General features: G+C 44.0%; 1 pseudogene across 1 annotated transcript in view; it reads right to left on the reverse strand.

Moving 5' to 3' along the window:
- Positions 1-1,449: 1,449 nt before the first annotated feature.
- LOC149366407 (uncharacterized) overlaps positions 1,450-23,864 on the reverse strand; it is a 35,142-nt pseudogene continuing 12,727 nt past the window's right edge. The window contains exons 2-5 of the transcript XR_016288701.1: positions 14,228-14,305; positions 13,263-13,293; positions 11,183-11,321; positions 1,450-8,904 (exon numbers count right to left, since the gene is read on the reverse strand). The product of XR_016288701.1 is annotated as an uncharacterized LOC149366407 (transcript). The remainder of the gene's footprint in view (positions 8,905-11,182; positions 11,322-13,262; positions 13,294-14,227; positions 14,306-23,864) is intronic.

Raw genomic sequence — 23,864 nt, forward strand, 5'->3', positions numbered from 1 at the left:
GCCTTCAAGTAGATTGTGCACTCTTTGGCTTGGCATTACTGGTTCAAATGCCTGAAAAGTGAAAGAGAGCAAGAAACTTGATTATCATAAGAACCGACGGTCGCAGGCTGCAGCACTCTGTTAAAGGGCCAGTCTGCTCGCTTCTATTTTTTTTTTTATGAAAGGCAAATGCCTCTTTGTGTATAAGCGAATACGAGGCTGTGGCACTGAGACTCGCAGCAGGTTAATTTAATACCGCATTTTTTTCATACGGTACTCTATCTCATGGCAGATGGTATCCGTAAACCCCGACATTGGGCACACATGATGTAGTTGATAGAGCAACTATATTCAACTTTGAGGACATGACTGCACCCCTGCTTAGAGGTTGTACAGTGGCAATGACGAGTGTGGTGGTTTTGAAATTAATATCAATAAACAGTACACCTGATACCATCACAGACACCAGCAAGCACTTTTTCCAGCAGGAGCGCAGAGCCAGTGGCAGTATTGTAGCAGTCATCATTTCTAAAAATGTTACAAGAGATGATGAGAAAGCAAGGAAAGCATAATCGTGCATGGTTAAGCTATCCTAGCAATGGTGACAAGTAGCAAGAGAAATAAATTAGCCCGTCTGAAGTTTTTCCAGTAAACATATACCGCATATATGTGGTCAAGAGGCACACCCATGAATGGGCCACTTCCCCGAACTGAGAGCCAATAATATCAGAAAAATAAAAAAGAAATCAACTGTTCTACACGTGTGCATGCATTCTTTGAGGTGCTGTCAGATGACGACAGATGCCTGTTTCTATCATTACAACCGTTTTTCAACATGCATGGCTACTGAGGTGAGTGCTATGATCTTCATTTGTGCTGCATCTTGAGCCATGCGTTTTGCCAATCTGCCACAAGTGACGGTTTCCGGTGCGAAATAGATGCTTTACAGTGTATGATGGCATCAGCCAGGGTTCTGCTGATGGCGACGGCTTTGTTGGTACTTCAGGTTATAGACGCACATATGGGCATGTTAGGTCAGGCGGTTGGGGGGGTGTCATTGCAAAAAAAAAATAATGAAACAGGGGATGTGGTGTTATTCCGACTAGTGTGCAACCGTGGTAATGTGGCACATGTACACATCTTGTCATCCCATGCCGGCACATAAGGAAGGTGAAAATAAACACAACAGTGTTCCGCCTCTCAGCTCTCAGTCAGCGTGTCCATTTGCTCCTATAAGTTGCGCCATACCCTGGACACGACACATCGTGCCAATATCCTTTCTAAAACACGTGCAACACATGCAAACGGAACGGTTTGTTTGAGATACGTGTATGTGATGCCACCGGGTGAATATTGTTAAAACAAAGGCAGAAAAGCTTCCTTGGACATCCACAAGGTGGCGCTAGAAATATCAAAGCAATTAGGGTGCCTCGATGCCAGCGCCGCCGTACAGGGTGGAGACAACATCGCGGGCGCCGCCATATTGAATCACACGGGATCAGCTGCGCTAGCGTGTGTAACGGCGCCACTCGTACTTTCGGCGGGCGTGAGAGTGCTTTTGACTCGAAGTCTTTTTCATCAACATCGCACTGCGTTTCTTTTCACTCATAATAGCCATTTTAACATCCGAGGGTCGAAGACGAAATTGCATGACATAATTTTACAGCTGCAGGTGGTCGAGGTTGAACATTTACTGTTCCATCTGTTGGTTTGAAAAACGCGCTAATATTTTAAAGATCTGTTGCCGGGCAGGTGCTGCTGCTCCATGCGGATAGAAGAAATCGCTCTCTTTTTTTTTCTTACGATATTTAGATTTTAATTCCCACGTTCTGTTAAGGCCCGCGTGTCGTCAGCCACTCGAGCGCTGCGGCTGGTTTCGCTATGGTCGCGCGGGCTGCTTCCGCTTCTTCTGCTCGCAAAAACTGGTGTCTGTTTGCTTTCTAATCTTTCAAAGGGTAACTGCGAGTTGCTCGCCCGTTTATTGCTCACAAGGGCGCAATTACATCTGCTTATGGGGCGGGCGCTAGTATATACAAATGATGCCGCCGTACACCGACGATGCCACTGCTCCGGCGTTTTCTTTTTCGAGGCCAAAGAAAACGAATCGCCCCTCGTTGGCGATAGCATAAAGGATTATTGGAAGTTTCTCACTCGTTTCATTTTTATGAGGGGCGCACAACCACCGAATGTTCTTGCGTGCGCACGCATGCACACTTGGCTTGCGCCCTGGACATACGCACCGCTTGCTCTCCTGCGATTCCTCAGTTTGTGAAACACAATTCTACATATCTTTTTTCATATTTATTTTATTCAAGCCAATCGGTATTCATTAATAAACCTTGCATGTAAACCTGTGCAAAAAAGATTGGATTTTAGTCATTAAAAAACTGCAGTAATTCTGAAAATTTTAAATTCGAAACCGAATTAATCGGCATTGAAAAGTCACGCTTTTCGAAAAAAAATCGACCATAGAAGGTTTTGTTAAAAAAAACAACGCGGTTTTTAACGTTGGCTATCCGTGTATTTCCTATTCTGTCAACAAAATTGTGTGCTGATGGGTTAGGCTGTTCGAAAAATAACTCCTACCTAAAAGTTGATCTCTATTACTGAGGAATACAAATATGTAACACAGCTTTTCAGCCTACCCTCTTACAGAGGGTGCAGAGAACAAAACAAAAGATAATGCAAATTATTCATTTAATGCCAACTGTAATTGCAGGTCATGAAAAAAACACGAACTACAATATAAGCATGCAAGACATTGGGACAGAAAAGTGGGGCATGTACCGTGGGGTGTAACCTTAAAGGAAAACATAAAAGCAAAGCATGAAAAAAGGTTCAGACGACGAAATAAGTCAACAAGATTTAGGGGAAAATGTTGTGCACAGTGTGGTGCAACCTTCGCCGCAAACATGAAAACAAAGTATGAAAAAAAAAGATGCAAACCACTAAATAGCAGAACGAGACAGAGTGGTAAAAAAGCACAGCGAGGTGTAACATTTCAAGCAATGTACTCTAGAGCTGATCCTGCTTTACTTGAGCTTCCCATTTTTTCCTTCGCTCGGAGTCTCGGGGAAGCGAAAACAGCGTAGGCCTTTACGCGTTGACCCGGCGCACATTGACACACAACCGCCCGTCATGCTGCCTCGGTGGACTTGACAAGCTCCTCAGTCATGCGGTAGAGCACTGTTAAACAAATAAAGCCACCACCGATCGTCCGCAGCCACTGGGCCTCGAAAAACGGAGGCTCAGCTGCTTGCACCAAGCAACTGAGGCCAGCCCGACCGACCGCTGTGATTCAAAATGGCGCCGCAGGGAGAGAGAGGCGGCGTTGGAGCGGTCAAAGGATGGCACCACCCTGAACGGCGGCGCTGGCATCGAGGCACCCTACAAAGCAATCGATGCAGGAGTTCTAGGCTCACAACTCAAAACATGGCAATGAAAAAAAGTAGCACGTACCGTATTCACTTGATCATAAGTTGACTCACTAGTAACTTAACTCGACCCCCCCCCCATATCGCAGGTTGGTAAAAAAAGAAACTTGGTGGTTGCTTATGCTTCGCCTTTGAAGGGGGCTCTGAAACACCTTCCGAGAAGAGCACATCAGCTCGCTCAATAACTGCACTGTGTTGTCATGAAAACCTAAGCAAAATAATGCACTTCTACAGGCTGCAGAGGACCCACAATCACGCACAAAAGTTGACGAGCCCTTATCGGCAACTTTTTCTTGCTCGCACCCTCCTCCGTGGCTGGCACCTGCATACACAAGTTGAGAGGCGGCTATTGGTTAGATTCTTTCAGACGTGAGGCAGCCACCGTGGCTGTGGCCAATAAGCCGCGTAGCTGCGGCGGGTCAGGAAGCTCTGCTCCCGGCGGCTGGGCCACTAGAGGAGCACAGACGTTCCAGCGTGCAAAAAATGATGAGAGAAGAGAGAAAGGCGCGATGACGCTGAAGTTCAAATTTTCACTACAGATAGCTCAGCTTTAGCAAAACCCATTTAAAAAATCCTTGCTGGACAATATTCGTAAAGCGGCGTGCTTTAACATGCCAGGCACACAGCGACCTTATTGGAGCTCCTTTCAGAGCCCCTTTAAGAGTAGAATGCGATAGCATTATCCGGACGCCGCCTCTCAACGTCAGACGCTAGTGGGCACTTTCCAAAACGAAAAGGTATTAGTCCTTGCTGGACTACTCCTGGAGTAAGCGCTGTGTCCCCTCTGTGTCGTTTTTTGTTAGCGCCTGGATTTTTCACACTGGACTACGTCACCATTTTCAAGCTTGTGCCATCGTCCTCACTAGCGCTCCCGTCGTCATCGTTGCTGCGGTCCCGCAGCACATCGTTCTAACGTCGTTAACCAGCAAACAACCACAGCACGTCGTCATTCCACGAAATTCCTCACTTTGCAAAACAGCCACACCACAACACTGTGTGGAACAGCTGAAAATTTTGTCTCATTGCAACACCGCACCTGTACCACCCATTCCGAGATGTCGAACTGCTAGCCACGGCGCACGGTTGTTCATTTCTTCAGCGTAAAGAATGACAGCTTTCTTGAATGTAGCCGTGAATAAGAGCTGGACACATATTGGACTCGAAGCACAAATGACGACAGACGAAATCGTACATTAATAACCGGTAAAACGTTGCCAGCAGCCGTCAAATACGTGAGCAGTGTCAAGTCTTCCATCAGCTACAAAAACACTCCTCAGAAGCACTGGCTCCGAGTGGTGGCGCAACTTTTTCCCCTCCATGAATGGTGCAACCAGGATTGGAACAGCGGGCCATCATGATCCATCAACTATCGATACTCCCTTGAGTGCCGAGTGTGCAGTTGAAAGAAAAAGAAATAAAAATCCTTTAACTGAATTCTGCTGGGCAGAGTCGTGGAGCAAACCTGAAATTGCAACCACACTATAGCATTGCTGATACCTCAATTGTCTTGCCTTTATTTACGGTGCCCAGCTGTGCTTTCGATTGCAAGTTGACCGCCCCACTTCAGATTTTCAAATGAAAACAGTGAAGGTCAACCTACAATACCGCAAATACAGTACGTGTCTCGTTTTCCCACGAAGGGTCAAGTGTTGTGGATCTAAAAAGAAGGAAATGCTTGCATTCACACCCAACCGAATAACACTGAAAAAAGACGAAGACAGGTTTCTTGGAGGGAAGTGCTAGTTTTTGTTTTAGTTTAGGTCACCCTCAGCCACATCTGCAGTGCTAGTTTTTGTTTTAGTTTAGGTCACTTTCAGCCATATCTCCACGCCATCTGAGCCAGTGTTAATCCGTGATTTGTATTTGTTTCTAAATCAGCTGTGTATTTTAGTTTCATCGTTCAGCCCATAAACTTCAAATCACTATAACTAAAGCGATCAGTTGTTAGTCAGCAAATGTCCATATCATGTCCGTAATGTGCTTTCGCTGCCAACATGGGTAAAGGCAGTTGCTTCACAAAGATGCCGATGGCTTCAGCTGTCTGCAGGCACTCTATCCTTGTGCTTTGTATGGATGAAAACAAATATTTATTGATTTGGTCACAAATCTGCAAGCTACTACAACACACAATTACTACTTACAGAACGCTCAAAAGCAGCAAGTAAACCGTTTGCGAACTGACCAGCACCGCGAAAAAAGCTGATGTAGTACTGTAGATCAATTTGAGAGTGTGACAGAATCCCATTCGCGAAGGGGTGGGGAGGTGTTACATTTGAAAACAGAGACACCAACCAGTAAAAAGAGATCCTTTTTGACATTTCAGCTGCATGGTGGCCGCATTCACAATGAAGACATCACCAAAGAGGTTTATTTTAAATAGATTTAAAAAATCACTGGAAGGAGCATGTGTATATCGGGTTTAGATTTGCGTCATTTCTTATCAGCCTGTGTGATGTGTTCTGTATATATGGTTAGAGATTCCATGTGCAGTCGTGATACCGTCATTTTATTGCTTGCAACGATCCTTGCCTTGTCGCAGTCAATCTCGCGGCCATTCATCACTCAGTGCTGATTAAACGTTGTTAAGAATGCTTTTATTTTTCACATGACGAGCATGCTGCTGCAAGTGCTTTGTGTAGCAACTTGATTATTCCAAGTAAACTCAGTTGCGGTTTATGCAGGAGACTGCATCTTTGCTGTGAACAAGGGCTCCGTGCTGGGAGTAGGAATGTCAAGACAGACCTTTTTTGGCTGGTTGGTGTCTCTGTTCTGCAAAGCATTAAAGCTCACAACACATACTGGGATGGAGTAAAAAAATGTTCATTAAAAGGACACTGAGGAGTAAAATGTAGTTGGCTTGTATCGATAGAATACCAGCAACTAAACACAAAAACACCGCTCTTTCTGAAAACAAAGAAAGCTCTGGTAAGGTAGAAAAGAGCAAGAACTAATATACAGGTTTTGCTGCCACAGACCAATCTTGCAAGTATAAGCGTGATGATGAAATAGGAAAAAAAGGCACCACAGATCTCTGAGGCTAATAAACGTACATGAAGCAAGCGTATGTGTTTGATCCATACTAAAGTATACAAGTTTTGTTTCAAGCTCCTAGTGCACTCTTATCACAGGAGGAAGAGAGAAAAAAGACAACCTGAATGCTGAAAATCAAAGAAAGCCGGAAATTAGAGGCGCATCAAGGCGGCCGGCTGAGTTTTGGTATTCTTTGGGGTACTTTGCGGCTATGCGTTCTGCATGCTCGTATGGTTTTATTACGCACCTCGATTTACAAGGGGAGAGCAGCAAGTGCTCCTCGGCCAAATTTCGAGCAATGACATGTAACTGCGACAAGGAAAAATAGCTATGTGTAGCCAATGTTCAACGTGCCTCCATGTTAGCAAATACACCACTCAGCGTGTTCGCTTCACCAACGTACCAAGACACTAGGGTGCATAAGCAGCCCTGTAAGGAGTATTATTACAGAATTTCAATATCCCTGCACATACCAGTTGCTACACACCACTCGTGACGGTGGCTCAGCAGCGACAGCAATGCTGCCCATTCCTCGGAGCTAGGACTTTCTTGCAAGACTTGCCGCCTCAGCCCTCAAAAGCATCGCGTGCTGTGGGGGGTTGAGATTGCTAAATGCATGACGCAGTTCCTTACGAGAACTTCGTTGCCGAAATTGGGAAAAGGGTCCATTGTAACATTGGTGCAAACGTAAATGAAGCGATGACAGGTGATCGATTCCTTCAACGTCATGCCAGCAGCAGTTTTCATTTCAGCTGCTGTGCTCCGGCCGTCAGCAGTCACGGAGTCACTGTTCTCCTACTTTGTCATCAGAGACTCCCGGGAATCGCAGAGGCAGGAAAAACGTTTTAAACTTCGAATCCAAAACTCTTGGCAATAAATGCACCTTTCACTCCAGGACAAGCGGCAGCAAAGCTACAAATGTCAAACTATCGGATTTCACTAACACAAAAAATTTGATAGCATTGTCCCCAGTGTCCCTCAGTGGTTTTTAACAAATGAAACTCCACAAGCTTTTATAAATTCCAATAATTTTTATGTCAACGGTCAGTTTATATCAATTTTTGTCAATGTAGTTGCCAAAGCAAGTTCACTTGAGTTTCCATAACCACAACATAATATGAAAGGGCTTGCTGAGGAAATGCTTAATTACCTCAAAACCATTACCATAACATAGAATGAGAACAACTGCTGTTGAGACGGTGATGGTTCGTTTTCGAAGCTACAGCATGTTTTTGAAGACTGACAATGCTGAGGCCATAATTTGTAACAAAAACATGCCACATGAAAAGATAGGTTATTTGACAAAAGTTAATGCACAGGAATCTGATGCAGTAATGCATTCATTTTTTTAAATCTAAAGAAAGAGACTGCTCTAAATACCTGCAAACAAAAGCGAGCAATGTTTATCATCAGGAGCCTGGGCTTTGTTTCTCGGCTCTTTTGTCCAGTAATAAAGCCACAAGACAAGCATGGAAGGAATAACAAAACAGCATGCTTCTCTGGTGGCATTAAATTCTCTTTTAAAAGAACTGCTCTGATGTGAGTATGTCAGTTTACAAGCTAGTGCCAAACACTGTAACCACAGTTCGTGTGCATCACCTAATGGGCTTAAACTAAGCTAGTAAAGTACCAGCCTGTCATGTTCAGGTTTCTTATGGAGAAGGAAAAGAAACCGAAGAATTTCTCTGTGCTATGAAGGCAGGTAAATTCGCACATTTTTTCCCTAACGTAGCAAATTAAAAAGTGAGACAGGTTAGCTAGCAATGGTATTCACATAGTGCTGGAAAAAGGCATCAAAACTCCAACGAACTGTGGCATTTGAAGCATTTTTCCTGCTTTCATGTACCTTTACACTGTGCTTTTCTTTAAACGACATTGTGCACAGCTGACACCGAAATGGTTTGTTTCTTGTGGGCACGCACATGCTTTGCAAGGTTTGAACTCTGTGTAAAGGCCATGGGGCAGAGCTGGCACTTGTATGGACGTTCACCCGTGTGTGTGCGAAGGTGTAGCACTAGATGACACTTTTCAGCAAATTTGCGCCCACAATGGTCACACTTGTATGGACGCTCACCCGTGTGGGTGCGAAGGTGCACTATCAGGCTTTTCCTTTGAGCAAAGCTACTTTCGCAGTGGTCACACTTGTATGGACGCTCACCCGTGTGAGTATGAAGGTGCTCCACCAGGGTGGCCTTGAGAGCAAACCTGCTCCCACAATGGTTACACTTGTATGGACGCTCACCAGTATGGGTACGGATGTGTCTTACAAAGTTATGCTTTCTTGCAAAGTTCTTTCCACAGTGTTCACATTGGAATGGATGGTCAACTGTTTGGGAATGAAGGTGCGGCTCTACAGGGTTTTTCTGCATGAAGCTCCGACTGCAGTGAGACGACTGGTGCAGCTGCTTACTGGTGTCTTTCCCAGGCAAGACTCTGAGCTTGGGATCAGCAGTGACCAGACCTGCACCAAGAAAATGAGAGTATTTACAGCATGTCACAGCCCGTTTGGAGGGGCAGCCAGTAACCTATAAATGAAGAAGGCAATCTTACACATTTATGCTAACATTTCATTTCAAGGTCAATGAGTTGTTCCTCAAGAAAAAAAATGTTTTTAAACCGAATTTCCTGGTACTCGTAAATTAGCATGGAGTTGGACGGATAATGTATTAGCTTTCAAACAATTACTTGGCATACTCTGCAGACAACTTAATAGTCAGAGCAACTAAGATAAAGTGCTCGTAAATGCCTGGCCTCTTGGGAGGGATCTTGCAAGTCTGGCCAAATTTTTCACGAATTACAGAATGTCTGGGAGCTTTCACTCATGATGCAGTACACTGCTGATGAGTGCATTCTTTTTGTCTATTAAAGGTTGAACGCTCATTACTCTGCATGTTGCAGATAAACCTTGAGCAAACTGCTGGAGAAAAACTGCTGAACGACTCATTGCTTTTCACCAAATATAGCCAAATTCTCAATATTATATTTGAGCTGAGCTGTCGCGACCAAAAATAACGTCATCAGCACATTTGCTTCTGCACACTGCACCACATCGCGTATAATTTCACAGTGTGCACGTCTGGCAGCTACCATGATATGTTTATTGTACCAACAAAGCATGAACATCTTCAGCTGTTCCGCAAATATCATAAGGAAACAATTTTCTTTCTGTAGCCTCAAGCAAAAAAAAACAAGGCTCCGTGACTAAAAATATCTGTAGTTTGATATTACCAAACTGAATTGCAATGAATAAATAACTAAAACATACCCAGCAGTTGTGAACGTTAAGAAAGCAAAATAAAAAAAAGCAAAAGCAAGAAAACAATAAGTCATAAAATCATGAGCTAACAGGGCAGTAGAACCACAATGAAAACCCAGAGCTAAACTGGTGGGACTAGAGCACAAAAAGCAAGACCAAGTATGATGCACAAAGCCACATCCACACAAACACAGGTGCTTTTCTTCAGGTATTTTTTTTTTTTTGCCGTGTACTCTCCAGCTTGTGTACTTTGTTCAGAAAAAGCTACACAGAACAAAGAACACAGAGAAGTGCATTTGTACAGCAATGTGTAAGATAACAAGGTTTCCTCTGCACTCGCGCATGATGTCATACATAGAATGTTACACAATATCCACTGTTAATGACGCAATGATGGTTGGTTGGTTTATCAAGCTTGATGTCACAAAAGAACTAAGGCTATGAAGGGCACTGTAGTGGAGGGGTTCTGGTAATTAGACCACCTGGGGTTCGTTAACGTGCACTGACATCGCAAAGTATATGGGCCTCCCAACATTTTGCCCCCATCAAAATGTGACCACCTCAGCTGGGATCAAACCCACATCTTTCGGGTGAGCAGCCGAGCAACGTAACCACTGAGACACCGTGGCTCATTGCTGCAGTGATGGTTGTGGTCTACGCGTTAAAAAGTCAGGGACGAATACGGCCCATTCTGATGCACCGCCACCACAGTCTTAGACCACTGGCTATGCTGCTATTTCACGTTATGAACATCAAGCAGTTCATCCTGAAAATGCTGGAAGCACTGTATTTGGAAGATGGTTCTTTGGGCAGCTTGTGTACTCATTGGTCGCCAGTATTGGTTTCGATGCCTGCAAAATGAAACGGAGCAGAGAAGTTGATTAGAATAAGCACTGCAAGCTGCAGTATTTTCCTAAAGAGATGGCCTGCTGACTTTCATCAACTTATTCTTTTCTGCAGCAATTCAGAGCTCCTTGTCCAAATAAGCAAATCTACGCTGTGGCTCTGTGATACGCAGCAGAAGCATTTGAAATCGAATATTTTTATATCATAGTCTCGTTTTCTCATGGAAGACTGTCTAAAACCCCGACATCGTGGACAGAAAATACACGTTTAGTATTTAACTCTGTAGACCCAACTGCTGTGCCACCCAGGAAGCATGCAGTGGCAGTAATGAGCGTCACACTATATGAGATGCACGAGTGTTACCAAAACTACAGTGTAAAACACTAAGGCGGTCTTAAAGATCCTATAACTAAATATATACTGCTGATATTGCTGCGAATCATCTTACTGTTAGTTACTGATGATCAAACCGTCGGTATGCAGCTTTATCATTTTGGCTGTGACACGAGATGCGACTGGAAATATCTCGATTGATTACGGCCACGCGGAACTGCTTCCACACTTTTCCAGATTGTTGTAGATTCTTTTGTTTGCTTAGTTCAAATGTTCCTTGCAAAGTTTTAAATTGAGTGCGTACAAGAGCTGCAGTCATTCTGTTCCAACAACCGCCAAGCAGGCTTGTTGCTACGCTGCCACCAGATACCAGCAACTGATTCTGCCAACAGCAGCGCGACATCGCTGGCAGTAAGTGGCGGCAGTCTGCCCTTTTGGAAGTGCTAGAAGAAATGACGAGAAAGCACAGCTAAGCCATGCTAGAAATGCTGACTCGTTGCAAGAGAAAAAGTAAAGACGTCCAAGCTTCTTCAAGAAGAAATAAAAAAATGTAGCTATTTCCTACTTCGAGTACGACTCTTAAAGAGTAACATACTGACTCAAGTTCCTCACAAACACTTTAAACTAGCAAAGAACACAAATACACATGTTCACATAAATATTGCAAACAAGTAGCAAAAAATAAATTCCAACACCATTGCATCTTAAATCATGAAATATGGATGCCTTGCACGCCTGAATGCATGAAAATGTACAAGTGGAGAGTTCACAACACAACAGCTGCAACAGGTCAGTTTTAATGCGACAATGTTACGGGCATCGTGTCACAGAAAAGCCAGCAGCGATGTCAGCATCACTGGTTGCAAGTAAAAAGTCCATGAGAAATCCCCAGAGAAGCAACCTCAGCCACAAAACCTTGTGACACTATCATAACCTGCCTACCGGATCGCGAGTTTTAATCAATGATTGGTCATGAGAAGTTGCTTGGGAATAGGAACCAGGGTCGTACAAGCCCCATCGGTGGCGACACCTGCCATCCCAGAGAAGTGCCGCATTGTTTAACCACCCCAATAGGAGAGGTATTGAGGACTCCCAGGGGTTTATGAATGTAACGTAGAGCATCTCCACATCCCCATCTATAGCCATTAACACATCATTGCTATCAGGTCATATACCCTTTAGGCAGATCTTGAGTGTCTCCTCCAGCTTTATTGCAAAACCATTACATGAATTGATAGCCAGCAAATTTTCACACCCAATGACATTCTTACTTCTGGCCGCCGCGGTGGCTCAGTGGCTATGGTGCTCAGCTGCTGTCCCGAAAGACGCGGGTTCGAACCCGGCCGCGGTGGTTGAATTTCTTTGGAGGAGAAATTCTAGAGGCCCGTGTACTGTGCGATGTCAGTGCACGTTAAAGATCCCCAGGTGGTCGAAATTTCCGTAGCCCTCCACTACGGCGTCTCTCATAGCCTTAGTCGCTTTGGGACGTTAAACCCCATAAACCAAACCAAACCAGACATTCTTACTTCTTTTGTTTGGACCACGTATAAATAGCAATTTGCAATTGGCTTAACAAGTTGCAGTGTCAAATACTGTGACCTTTTACTTTCAACATAGTATAATGCGGTGACATGCCTTCAGAGAAAATCGAATGTCACCGGGTATGGGAACTCTCTGGCTATCAATTCCTGTAAATAAAAGCAACAAAATGCAATGAGAAAGTTCAATAAAGCTGCATAAGAAATTACCTAATTACATTTTAGACTTTGAAAGATTTAATACCGCCAGCTCAATTATGATTACATATTTGGAATCAGACGAGAAAAATGCATCTGTGTGCAAACTTTCATGACATTCTAGCCATAAATAAAAAAAGTTATTTTTAAAACCCCCGTCCCTCCCTAAGTGTCCTCTCTGATTGAAGAATGAACACATGGTTCTGCACATCTACTCAGCTTAACTATGATAAACCCCTACCACTTTAGTGTTGGACACTGAACATCCTGGAACAATAGGCATCTGGAGGGGGGGGGGGCAAGGGGGGCTGGTGCCCCTCCCTCCTGGAATGTCGTATATTTCTTATGCACTAGCAGAGAACAACTACACAGCTTCATTAGCAGGCTTTGGTGATTGTAACTTTTCGCATTTTGATTATTAATAATTCTTGGCTCATTAATAAAATCCAATGCATGTTCTCCAAGCTTAGCACTAATTTGCTGTTTCTAATTGTCGCTTCATGTGGGTGGTTTAGACCTAACATAGTGCCTTTTTGGTGCTAATCTACCGCCTCCCCCATCCCTGGCCATTGGGTGCCCTCCCCTGCAAATAGTTCTGCGGACGCCAACCCAGAGCACTGCAGCTTTTGCCATTTCTCTTTTACATACTTTTTCCCAGAAAGTTGGAAGCAGCAGTGTGCTGCCACAAAGAAATACATGCATAAACAATGCAACAATGACTGAAAGAAAGCTGCAGAAAGGCACATGCACCCCGAACGAGTACAGCAGAGCGTTTGCAAAATAATGGAATAGCTTCAATCTAACTTTCTGAAGCAGCCATACGGGTGCATTCTGGTGGATATTAATAAGTAATTACTCTCTAACTGGAAGATGTTCTGGTTTCAGGGTTCACATTAAATATGTTGGACTATGGTCAACACATTCAGATCAAAGGATACATGGTTTTACAGGATACGAGCATCAACCTATGGGTCTCCTGATGTTGGCAGCGGTTCTCCTTGGAAGATTCTCCTGGCAATTAGCAGTCCTTGTCTATTTAACATGGTTTATGACACCTGTGAGATGGAAAAAAGAAAGCAGCCCAAATGAAAATAATGTGCCAAAGCCACAATCAGCATTGTTATACTATGTGCATTAAAACAATAATAACATGAATGACACGAGGACATGTGAAAGGGAAGATAAATAATGCGATGGAAGAGTGTCAAGAGTTTGTCCTTGCTCGGTGCAGACTATTAAAACGCTTAAATGTTAATCCTTGAATGATTCTATAACAGCAGAGCGCGATGGTTTCTTTGCCACAAAAAAAAAAAAAAAATCAATATTGACATGCTCTTTTTTTCAACTCGTCGGCGCGATCAGTTGGCTACAAGTACCGCCACCTGCATCACCTACATCGGGCCCCAGAATAGACAGCAGCGCTTTAAGCACGGTGTCACAGTTTCTTGGGTGTCTAGGCGCATATGAACCATACCTTTTATAGCTACAATAGTCCTCGAGAAAGCAAGCACACCACGACAATCGCAGAATTGCGCTCACTCGGCGATTAAAGGCAGAATGGACCGCATAAACCTCGGAACAAAGTAAATGGCACATCGACTGTAGTCACACACCTTTCGTAGCTGAAAGCAGCTGAGAGCCTTTCGTAGCTGAAAGCAGCGAAAGGCTCTCTCAAGACTGTTTCAGCAATGCTGTCACAGAAGAACACAGAGATCCACTCAATATTTAGCGGCTAGCCAGTGCAAGTCAGCGCATTAGCACTTGTTGCGCTTACTTGCCCGCGGGTGCACGCGATGAATTATCCACTTCGAACGGCAAAGTACTCCAACCTGCACCAAAGTTAACTGCTTTAACTCTGGTTACACGAGTAGCTTTGACAGCGGCAAAACGATTTGCATATGTGGCTAGACATTTGCAAAGCTTTGGCTTTGCTCCGACCGGCAAAAGCGCCATCGAGTCACAAAACCGCCATGCACGCGCGAAGACAAAACACGACATGCAGCGGCTTGACATGCATCCAGGCCATAAACACAAAAAAGACGTATTTGTGACGCACAAATTTGCGAACGACCTGAGTTTACTTGCCATGACAGCAACTGGTCGCCTTCGTATTTGGTTCCGTTTGGTCCCGTACTATAGTCATAGAGTAATATAGAAGTAAAGAGCGGACACTCCCGTAGGCCCAACGGCTGGATGGATGGATAGGAGCGTCCCCTTTGAAACGGGATGGTGGCAATTGCCACCCAACTCAGCTTTTCTTTTTTTATTATTTTTTTTGTTTATTGTGTTGGCAATTCTCATTAAGATTCGCCATCACCTTTACCTACGGTTTCCTACAATTCTAACCTTATGCCACATCTCTGCTTTTCAGCCACCAATCCTCCTATCTACGGCCGACTTTTGTGCACAGCGCACCTAGCGGACCCGAGGAAACGCACTGGCCTCAGAGATGATAAGCTGTGACAGGAATCTTGGAGGCTCTACTTTCATTTTCGGTTTCGTTCTCGCATGCATAGCGTTGGTTCATGCAGGTTTGCCCAGGTGTCAAGTGCACGGAACTTTGCATTGCTATTACATGCTATTACCCATGCTATTACCCTACCGCTTGGAGTCACGCAAAAGAACGTAAATGCAACGACACAATCACACAAGTTGATCTTGACTGAGGTGTGTTTTTATTATGCAAAACGTATGCTTGAAAAACACACAGGGTCTTGAATATTTAGGGGCCGGGTTTTAAAAAATTCCCATGAAAAATCTACTACCCCATTCGAGCTAAAATAACATTCACAAAGTAGCAAAATGTGGTCTACGTTATCTGATAAGTGATTCAACATCGGTACTTGCCTAGATTTTTTGGAATGGACGGAAAACTGCTCTCGGCGGCGTGCACAATTTTCTCAGAAGCGAGTCGAGAAGCTGCGTTGACATGGTGCGCCATCTGTCGAGCTGACGATCTGCACCTTCTAAACAAGCGCGCCAACGGCCTTGCCGGAGATGCCGGTTGCCTCGCCGCTCGAAAGATGGCGCACCATGTCAACGCAGCTTCTCGACTCGCTTCTGCGAAAATTCTCCACGCCGCCGAGAGCAGTTTTCCGTCCATTCCAAAAAATCTAGGCAACTACCGATGTTGAATTACTTATCAGATAACGTAGACCACATTTTGCTACTTTGTGAACGTTATTTCAGCTCGAATGGGGTAGTAGATTTTACATAGGCATTTTTTAAAACCCGGCCCCCAAATATTCAAGACCCTGTACTTGAGAAAACTTATTGGCATGAAGCTTTTGCTCACGCAGGATGGCATAACCAAGCCATATTTTACAGTTCATGAAAAGAGGCACACACACACACACAAACACACACACACACTATATATATATATATATATATATATATATATATATATATATATATATATCTGCCAAAAATGTTCAGTTATGACCAGTACTAAAAGTGAGGAACACCACCTTGATAAATTAATCTACAAGTTTTCACGTGCTTAAAGGAATAGACACACCGTTCTTTGATCTGTGATTTATAGCTTGTAATGATGCTTATCAGAATGTTACACATGGATGAGCAGGAGATATTTTTTTTTTCATTTAATTACCTTCAAGGCCAGCGGGCATAGCAGAAAAGAGTGCGGGTGCATTAGAAAAAGTTGGGACAAAAAAGACAGTGTAGTGAATATATGTACATAAACAAATGAAATTGTTGATGTCTGGGAAACAGGTTGCATAAATGCATTAAGGATAGGTAACAAAAAATGTCTCACAGAACAAGCAAGCAAAAAAGCAGGCAGGCATAATGAACTATTCCAAACAAATGCAGAAGAAAACCGATAGTCGAGGCAAAGATGTAATACAAAGAGCACGCATTACAAAATGTTCCTGCAGTAAAAAATGAAACGAAGCCATGGCAGGCAACACCCTCATGAGGTTATGTCATGTAATTAGCAGGTTATTTAAAGCAACTGCTTTGAATTCAGCCTTACCAGCTTTACCAACGACAGTGGGGAAGAAGATTTACATAAGACAGCTAAATAATTCAATACCGATTATCTTCTCTCCCATGTTTTGTATTGAACAGCCGAGCAAGGACTACAACATCAAAGTTCAGCGTAGGTCACGTGAAGAACGCAAAACACAGGAAGAGAATCGCTACTCAGTCATTAATTACTGCAACGCTAAGTGAGCATTCCTTGGCAGAAATCATAGGAAGGGACACATGCTGTTAGGTTGTAATTAATCGACACCAAGGAATATTACTTGCTTATTGTCATTAATGTTTGAAAGAAATAGTGCTCATGCATTTTTACGGCTCAAGGACATCTGAGGCTGAAGGGAGTCATGGCACAAAGTACTTTCAGTCTACTCAAGGTGGGGTCAAAGACCCATTTCTCAAGCGTATCACCCCAAAGAAGCTCGGCTTCTTTGGGGTGATACGCTTGAGAATATTATCTTCTTGAACTGTAACCAGAATTTACACACGTTATTCAATGGCTCAAACTAGTAAAATGATGACATGATGACATCTGCACATGCCACAGTTTAAGTCCCGTTCCTGATAGCAGCAGTTTGGTAAGTTCAGGTTTCTTATAGAGGATAGAAAGCAACTAGATAGATTGCACTGTGGTGATGTACTTCGAAGGCATGTAAATTTGCATAATTTATCCCAACCTGACCAATTAAGAGGATTCTGGTGAGGAACGAGCACAAGAAGGAACATGAAACACAGGACGGGTGCTAATTGAAATGTGAGACAGAATAGCTAGCAATTGCTTCAGTACCAAATGTGGGGAAAACGCATCAAAACTTTAAGGAAGTGGTTTTTGAAGTATGTTTATTGTTTTCATGGCATTTTAAATTGTGTTTTTCTTTGAACGTCACTGTGCAGAACTGACAGTGATACGGTTCTTCAGTCTAATGGGCTCGCACATGCCTTGCAAGGGCTGATCTCTGTGCAAAGACCATGGGGCAGAGGTGGCACTGGAACGGCTTCTCACCCGTGTGGGTGCGAAGGTGTGCCACCGGGGCCCACCTTTGAGCAAAGCTCTTCCCACAGTAGTCACATTTGTATGGACGCTCACCCGTGTGGGTACGGATGTGTGCCACCAGTGTTTCTCTTAAAACAAATCTGCTCTCACAGTGGTCACACTTGTATGGACGCTCGCCCGTGTGGGTACGAATGTGGGTCACCAGATTGCCTCTTTCAGCAAAGCTGTTCCCACAGTAGTCGCATTTGTATGGACACTCACCCGTGTGGGTACGGATGTGTTTGACCAAGTGAGACTTTTTTACACATCTCTTTCCACAGTGGTCACACTGGTAGCGAAGGTCACCGGTGTGGAGGCGAAGGTGCTGTTCTAGGTGGCTTTATTCATGAAGCCATTACTGCAGTGGCTGCAATGATGGAACTGCTTGTTTGCATGGCCATTCTGGTGGTTTCCAACAGTGTTACAAACACTTGGCATAGAATGCTGCAGATGGGTGTTGACATCCTGCAAGTTTTCCCCAGGCGGCACACCCTGGTCAGGATCAGCTTTAACCAGGCCTGCATCAATGAAAGACAGGCAGTTTTGAATGGAATGCTGAACAATTAAAACATGTCATAGCTCGTTTGGTAATGCGACCAGAAACCTGTATACCTAGGAGGCAACGTACGAGCCAATACGTCGATCCTGAAAAAAAAAAACTCTTTTTCAATCAAAATTTTCTATTCATATATTTTTATGGAGGGATAATATTTTAGCTTTTGAAAAATTAAGGAGTGCAATGAGCATACTCTGCAGCAAACCTAAGAGCCAGAGCTGCTTAGACAAAGGGCTCGTATCATTGGGAGGAAACTTGCAAGTCATGGTGAAGAGAATTTCATCAATAAAAAAAGTCAAAAAGCTTTGATCAACGACACAGTTCACTGCTAATGCCTACTTTCCTTCCGTCTATTAAAGCTTCAACATTAATTACTCTGCACATTTCAAGAATACCTTGTTCACGCTGCTGGAGAATAACTGCTGAAGGACTAGTTCAGTGTCTAGAAACATAGCCAAATGTTCAGTAGTCAGTTCAAGACAACCTATTACGACCAAAAATAAAGTAATTAGCACAAATTCGTTTCTGCATACTACACCATCTCGGGTATCATTTGAGAGTGTACATGTCTGGGAGCTAACTTGTTCAACGGTTTATTGTACCAAAAAGCAAGTGACTCTACAGCTGTTCTGCAGAAATTGGGAGTGAGCAATTTTCTTCGTACAGCCCCACATAAAGACTACACTCTCCGACTCAAAGTTTGATCGGGGGTTGATAGCACCATCTTGAAATGCAATGAGTACATAGTTAAAACATACGCATCAGTTTTGAATCTAACAGAAAAAAAATAAATAGGTTGGTTGGTTTGGTTTATGGGGTTTAACGTCCCAAAGCGACTAAGGCTATGAGAGATGCCGTAGTGGAGGGTTCCGGAAATTTCGACCACCTGGGGTTCTTTAACGTGCACTGACATTGCATAGTACACGGGCCTCTAGAATTTCACCTCCATCGAAATTCGACCACCGCGGCCGGGATCGCACCCACGTCTTTCCGGTCGGCAGCCGAGCGCCATAACGACTGAGCCAATGCGGCGGCCTCGAAACTTGGCTTGAAAATAAATAGGAAACACTTTCCTAAGCAATTTAGCATGATATGGCCAGCTGTTCTGAAAAAAAAGGAGAGGAACAAAAGTCAGGTCACAGTCACAAACTACATGAACACAATGAAATAAGCATGAACCATTAATACGAAGGAATGCACTACCACACTAAACAATTTTTTCTTACAGCAGATAGAATCAGATGCATGTGCATACAGTGCAAGATCCTGTACACACCAGGTAAAAAAATGCAGGTTAAAGAGGGAGTCTACTAACTTTTATCGACAAAATTTTTTGTGGATATAAAAAATTTCTTTCACAAATGAACGAACATCCAGCTGTAGCACTGAGAACCAGAGCAGAACAATTTAAAGCCTAGTATGTTCCACGTGGCAGCCTCGCTTGCTCATGATAGATGGCGTCTGTGAACCCTGATATCAGGAAGCAGTCAATGCAGTCAGTGCAGTGACTACGCAACTTATGGACACGAAGGGACACACTTTTTGGAATGTCAGCAAGCAGTGTGCAGCACGAACCCCGTGCAGGTGCGGTACTTTTTGTTTCTTTTACTTTTATTTTTAAGCAGCCACCGTCATCTCGAAAAGGTTTCCGAACTGCCGGTGAGGTGTGGACGGTGGAGAAGCTGAGGACGTGTGACATCCGTGTGGACGTTTCACGGGAGTGGACGGAAAGGCTGTGTCCCAAAAATAAGATATAGCTGTTGTTCTCCACTGAATCTTATAAGTGTGTTTATTATTGCTTTAAGAGAGCCTGATACTCTGTGTCATTTCCAAATAAAATATTTTGAGTTTCACCATTGGTTTCCAATGCATGCTTTATATTTTTAACGAATGAAAAGTTAAAATTTGTCCGATTTTCCAGTGCTCTCATATCTCTTTGTCTGCCCACTTATTCACTATGTAATTTAACCACGGCCTTCAGCTGTGTTTACTCTGGCCATAGGACAGCCAGCACCTTGTAGTGGGCAAATGTGCCGCACGAGGTTAGAGCTTTAATACATGAACCTCGGCGGTAGCCTTCACTAATACAATTCTAAGGTACAGTTTAAAGACGCAGATGAATGCATCGCAGAATACGAGTCATTTGTGACAGCAACACAAACTGAGCACATTTACAGTAGACATTCTCTCTAGAAGCGAGCACGCTTCTAGAAGATATACATTTTACCTGCCCATGGGCAACATGAATGGGAAGTCAACTTTTCAATCGTTTCCCGTTCACAAATGTGCGTGTGCCTAAGGATGACATTCCGTGCTAATTTGAACGTATGCGTTCTCTGCAACGCACTGCAAAGCCAACTGAAAGGTGTCCGAAACCTCCACAGAGAGCCGCACATCTGTCGTCAGAGCATTCCCCACAGCATTGTGACCACGATGCAGAGATAGTGATATGAAAGCCATTACGGATGGAAAGATAATGCAATTTGTAGCAAGCTCACTGTGTAATCCCAATATATGTTAAGACATCAATGAGGATCGTCGCACCAAAAAGAAAGAAAGAAAGCAGATAAACTAGCAAAGGAAAAACACAAGAAAATCATGAAATCACTGTGAACGTGCACAGCACTCGAGCCAAATAGAATCCATCTGCCGCACTGACGATTTGGAAACGTTTTCGAGCATAGAGGAAAAACAACTCATGAGAGAGAACGCAACGTCACGTGGCCACCGTTCGCAAGCCAAGTTCTCAAAAAGTCGTTCCCTCCCTTGGGTTTTCGGTCTTAGAGTCAGTCCTTAACATTTCAGTGTTGGCAGGTTTTACTGTACGCGTCCGTGCGGCCCATGGCGTGGGCATCTACAGCAGTGAGGTTGGTCTACAGTCAGTTTGCCGCACTGGTCCGTGCATGCGTGTGCATAGCAGCGATAGATATCATTCTCCTTTTTACATTTCATGACTAGGCGTGAAGGTTATCGCCAGACGTTCCATCATGAGTTTTGTTTTCCTGCATGTTTTCTAGAGACAGTGCTGGCTACTCAAAAATAAAAATTCAATAATGGTAGACAACCTAGCATGGTTATGAGAAATGCTAATCAGGTGTGGTAATGCCCATATATGTGGAAGTGGTCATTCTCTACATTCACAGATAGCTGGGAATCCTCATACCACTACTGCCGCAGTGTCTAAGCGATGCACCACTTCCCTGCTATGGCAGGTGCTGCCACCGGTGGGGCTTACAAGGCCCTAATTGCTCTTCTCGAGTAACCTCTCAAGACCGATCATTAACTGACCGGCCATTCGCCACGATGTGCAGTTTGCTCACAATCCAGTGGTCAGGTTGTGATCATGTCACATGACCTGGGTGGCCCACCTTCCACCTTGGCCAGGTTGCCCTCAACCCGGTGGGCAGAGGGACACCACAGTCAACGGCTGAGTCGTGGAATGGAAAATCTAGCGCAAATGCACTAAAACAAACACAAAAGCTGAGAGCAACAATGGGGGCCATGTAATGCGCACTGCCCGATACCATGAAAAGCCTCTCCTGGGCACGATGCACTCTGCGTCAGATAGGTATGAGTTACATTGTATTTGCACTATTGTTACCGCACCGTACTGCTTCTGACTGCTTTTTCTGTCTCACTGTAACCATCTGTTGTTTAGTTAGTGTAATCTGCATTTTGTCAAGTTGCTCTTGAGCGGCTTTAACTCCTACACACCTCAAACATGTATGTAAGCATGCTTGTTTGAAATAAATTCAATTCAGCTCATCAACCGAGAAGCATAAGTTGTATTAAATCTACAGTTGAGAGCACTAGAGTGGTTATATAAATATCACGTAACAATATACTATCAATAAAACAGCATTGGCAACATCCATCACAGATGCCAGCATCTCCTTTTTCGGTCAGCAGTCCTGCTGATGGCAGCACCACTGCAAGCATAATATCAGCACAGTCGGCTGTGTGATGTTCTTTTCAAAAACATTTTAAGAGATGAGCGATCAAGCTCAAAGAATAAAGGTCGCTGCAATTTACTGAAAGAGCAAATAACCACGCTGCACTAATTTTATATAAACTAAAATACCTGTCTGTAGGAGGCTGTTCAAACGTTGCTGTTCAAAAGCTGCAGAAAAAGACTAGTGCTGAAAGGGAATCTTCAACTGGCTGGCATGACAAACGCTTTAGATGCCAGGAAAGCTACAAGAAATAGCTTTATACTCGGTGCTAAAGGTTTACACAGGTCGTTATTTAGGCTGGGTCCAGCCCAACTCACCGTAAGTTCGGTCAGGACCTCAACAGAGTCCGCTAATGACAGGCCTGGCCTAGCCTGGCCCGGTGCTCATTCGGTCAGCCCGTACAGGTCCGTTTGCTTTTCATGACAAAACTTCACTCTTGAAAGGAAAAATAGAGAGAAAAAACACGCAGTAAACAAACACCTGTGTAGCAGCTGAGAGTTGTTGGAAACAAGAAGCGCAACCACGGATTCATACCAGTGACAAGTGCCTACTCAAGCTGAGCACAACAGAAGAAATCGGGTTACGAAATGAGCACTGCTTGCTATCCTTTTCAGTGGCTCATGAGGCGACACTTATTCCTAAAACAACGGCTTTAGCTCAAGCATAACCTGTTCCCCTCATAAGCACACTAGGGTGCTTATATAGCGTCATAGCGGACTATGAGCCCATTGTCACGGACTTTGGGTTTGATTCAGCTAGCGGGTCAGGGGAGCAGCAGAATAACGTTTTTGCTTCGAGGTGCACACAGCTTTACTTACAGGCGAGGAGACTTCTTACAGCAATGAGAAATATGGAATCGTATTATTCTGACATAAGGAGAATGCTCCCCTTTGAGATGGGCTGGCAGCTTTATACAGTCCAAATGATACCAGCCCTCTTTATAAAGATCAGAGGAATTCGCAGCCTCAAGGACCACATCCACATGGGTTACACAAAGGTTGTCCGAAAACACAGTGCCTTCACTTATTCAGCTTTTCGTAGGTCACAAATGCAGACGATATACCATTTTACACAAATGGAAAGCACCGACCGTTCAACAATGCGACACGCAAAAGAACTGTGCGCATGGGTATGTAGCTAGGTAGATGGACGGTAATGGCCTTTTCCTATGGGACGCTTTAGAGCCTTCTCTCGTCGACTGACTGACTCACCACGGTCAGCCAGGCTTCTGCTGATGGTGGTGGCTTTCTTGGTATTTCGGGTTATAGATGTGCATATGGCACATGCTAGGTCAGGCTGTTGGGGGGTTTTCATTGCAGAAAAATAATAAAAAAGGGGGATGTGGTGTTATTCTGACTCGTGTGAAACCGTGCTAACGTGACACATGTACACATCTTGTCATCCCATGCCGGTACATAAGGAAGGCAGAAATAAACATGACAGTGTTCTGCCACTCGGCTCTCAGTCAGCGTGTCCGATTGCTCCCATAAGTTGCGTCATGCCCTAGACATGACATATCGTGACAAAATCCTTTCTAAAACACGTGCAACACATGTGGTTGCACCACAACAACAGTTTGTTGCAATATTTTGTTTCAGATATGTGTATGTGATGCCACTGGGTGAATATTGTCGAAACAAAAGAAGAAAAGCTTCTTAGGACATCCACAAGCTGGCGCTAGAAATATCAAAGCAATCGATGCA

The sequence above is a fragment of the Amblyomma mixtum genome, chromosome 1, assembly GCF_055824585.1.
Source record: "Amblyomma mixtum isolate Tamu chromosome 1, ASM5582458v1, whole genome shotgun sequence".
Taxonomy (NCBI): domain Eukaryota; kingdom Metazoa; phylum Arthropoda; class Arachnida; order Ixodida; family Ixodidae; genus Amblyomma; species Amblyomma mixtum.